Source organism: Monomorium pharaonis, chromosome 2, assembly GCF_013373865.1.
Source record: "Monomorium pharaonis isolate MP-MQ-018 chromosome 2, ASM1337386v2, whole genome shotgun sequence".
NCBI lineage: Eukaryota > Metazoa > Arthropoda > Insecta > Hymenoptera > Formicidae > Monomorium > Monomorium pharaonis.
In genome coordinates this window covers 3,398,613-3,402,310 of record NC_050468.1, presented here as the reverse complement: position 1 = coordinate 3,402,310, position 3,698 = coordinate 3,398,613, and positions in this window count along the sequence as shown.

Genomic DNA, 3,698 nt, shown 5'->3' with positions numbered 1-3,698 from the left:
GGCCATCTACAATGGAGTGTTTTAAGGGCCATCTACAATGGAGTGTTTTAGTCGTAACAACGCTAATGCCCAGTCTACAATGAGTCGTTGGTCGTAAGAAATTTAACCAATCACAGTTGATCTTAGAGAAGAATAACCGAACATAATTGGTTAAATTTCTTACGACCAACGACCAACGACTCATTGTAGACTGGGCATAAATCTACGACCATGCTGTCAATAATATAAACGATGTAATAATAATATACAAGCCGCCTATCATAAAGAGGTGACTAAAAACTAACCCCGAACACCTGAACGATCATCGTAAGCACCCACTGAATTGGCTCAATGTTTGTTGTAGGCCGTAATTAGTAAAACAGTACGTAATGAAAATATTGTCTACAACTACTGCTACGGCCTACAACTCTCCATTGTAGATGGCCCTTTAGCCGTAACAGCACTAAAACTACGGCAATGCTGTCTAGAATAAAAACGACATAGCAATAACATACAAGCCGGCCATCAAAGAAAAGCGACCAAAAACTAATCCCGAATGCCCCAACGCTCATCGTAAGCACGCAATGAATTGGCTCAATGTCTGCTGTAGGCTGTAAACAGTAAAGCAATACGAAGTGGAGACATTTTCTACGACTACTGCTACGGCCTACGACTCTCCATTGTAGATGGTCCTTTACTGTTACGTTCTACGGAAAGTGTGTGTGACCAGCTTAAGGCCCTCACACATGAATTGACATAACCATAACGTAAGGTTTTGACGCGTCGGATTGGGCGACCATAACCGTAACCTGTCGTAACCGACTAATTCAAGTACCCCAGTTAGCCAGGCCTGTTAAAATCACATATCGTGAAAGCTTTACAGCAAGGATTGTTTCAATTTTGACAACAATTTTATGACAAGTAATTGTCTGTTGCTTTGTTTTCTAAAAGTTTTGAGCAAATTTACGGCAAAAGTTTTCATCACACGATGCTGCAAATAACAGAGAAAGACTTGTACATAAATATTACGTATAGAAATTACAAGATTTGTTCCGACACAATAAAATGCAAAATTTAAGCAAATAACAGAGCAAACCTTGCTACACGACATGACAATAAATTTATGGCAGAAACAGGAAATCTTGTTAAGCACAGAATAACGGCAAATTAGTAGCAAGAACAAAATAAAACTTGCCGAGCATACTTTCGCAACAAAATTGCGACAAGGTGTGTCCGTAAACAGCTTAGTTTTTGTTGGCAAGGCTTGTCGCAAATAGTATGACGCACATTTTATGTAAATAATAGGGTTGCATTATCGGGTTTTAAACTTTATTTCTGACTTTACTATCTATCTTGAGATGGCGCATTTCTCGTGAAAAAGATTTACCTACTGGATTAATAAAAGGGGCTCGTCGAGAACAGAGAACCAAGTACGATTGCACCATTCACATTTAATATTGGACTAATCAGTCTAATAATCATTTTTGTTGATTTAAATTTCGAAAATATTTGTCCTGTTCTTGCCACAAATTTGCTATCATATTGTGCATAACAAGGTTTGCCTTGTTTTTGCCACAAATTTGCTATCATGCTATGTTCAGCAAGGTTTGCTCTATTCTTGCCACAAATTTGCTATCATATTGTGTACAGCAAGGTTTGCCTTGTTCTTGCTGCAAATTTGTTGTTATGCTTTACTAGTAAATTTTACCCTGTTATTTGCATAAAATATGCGTCATACTATTTACAACAAGCCTTGCCAGCAAAAGCTAAGCTTAATGCGGACACACTTTGTCGTAATTTTGTTGCAAAGGTTTGCTCGAGTTTGCGGCAAACTTCGCGCAAAGTTTGCGTCATTTTGCTAGCTGGGACGTGATTGGTTGAAACCTTAGGGCCACCGCACAAACTCTTCCATAACGCGTTACGTTACGTTAAGTACTCCATACGAACCTAAGTTGTACTTAAAATTTAACTTAAATCAACGCACAAAGAAATCCTTAACGTAAGAACTTAAGAACTTACGTTAAAAGTTTCTTTGTGCGTTGATGTAAGTTTAATTTTAAGTACGAACTTAGGTTTATGGAGCACTTAACGTAACGTAACGTGTTACGAAAAAGCTTGTGCGGTGGCTCTTAAGGGCCATCTACAATGGAGTGTTTTAGCCGTAACAGCACTAAAACTACGGCAATGCTGTCTAGAATAAAAACGACGTAGCAATAACATACAAGCCGGCCATCAAAGAAAGGCGACCAAAAACTAATCCCGAATGCCCCAACGCTCATCGTAAGCACGCAATGAATTGGCTCAATGTCTGCTGTAGGCTGTAAACAGTAAAGCAATACAAAGTGGAGACATTTTCTACGACTACTGCTACGGCTTACGACTGTCCATTGTAGATGGCCCTTTACTGTTACGGTTATGTCAATTCATGTGTGAGGGCCTTTAAAGGCCATTGCATGTATTGGTATGTATACATACCATGGACAGTGTTACCAACTCCTAAAAAAAATAATCCGTTAGATTCGATTTAAAATACCGCTAGAAAACCGCCAGACAGAGAGAAGACTGATGACCGATTTCTTTACTTCCCGATAAGGTTATCTCAAGTTTAACCAATCACGTAGATGGATCTGGTAGTTTATCTCCTGGATAATTTTAACCGCAAGATAACTGGAGCTCGATTCTTGAATTCATTCGCAAGAAAACGTATGCGCAAATACCCGCTCTAACAGAAAAGTTGCAAGTTTATTGGTTAAAAGCCATACGATAGCCAATAAATTTTCAACCTTTCTGTAAGAACAGAATTTGCGAATACGTTTCTCTTGCAAATGAATTCAAGAATCGAGCCCCTGGACGTGAAGAAAATCCACGATAGCGTTTTCGATTTGTTGACTCGACCCGACTCCGGGTCAATGGTCTGTTCCTTTTATCTTCATTTCTTGCACAGTTTATCACTTTTTTTGCAGTGGAAAAGAACAAACCATTGACTCGGAGTCGGGTCGTCAGCAAATCGAAAACTATGGACGGAATTCATAGACCGATCTTAAGCTCAAGAATGGTCTTAAGTCTAGCTTCGAGCCGACTTGAGACTTAGGCCGGAATTCATAGTCGAATCTTATTCAAGTTCCAGTTTAAGTACGATCTTGAGACGTCAATGCTGTTATTTCATTGGTTAAGTAAGTCTCAAGTCGGCTCGAAGCTAGACTTAAGACAATGCTTGAGCTTAAGATCGGTCTATGAATCCCGTCCTTACTTAACCAATAAAATAACAGCATTGACGTCTCAAGATCGTGCTTAAGCTGGGACTTGAGTAAGATTCGAATATGAATACCGGCCTATGAGAGACGACACGGCTCGGTTTTAAGTGATTCTCAAACGCGATACGCCCTCTGTGGACATTGAAAATTGTGCACATGAACTAGCCAATGTGCACGTTTGGTAGAGCGGGTAATGGTATATCCACGCAACTTGCATAAGCGCATAAGCATATGTATAAGAAATTCGATTCGTCTGTTTTCTTATGTAAGTGCTTGTAGACCAATCAATTTTCTTAGCCCGGATCTACAATAGTGTAGTAAGCCTTAAGCCATAAGGAATTAACCAATTATATTCGATTATTCTTCTCATATTCGACTATAATTGGTCAATTTCTTATGGCATAAGGCTTACTACACCTATTGTAGATCCGGCCTTACGTATATGCTTATGTGCTTATGCAAGTT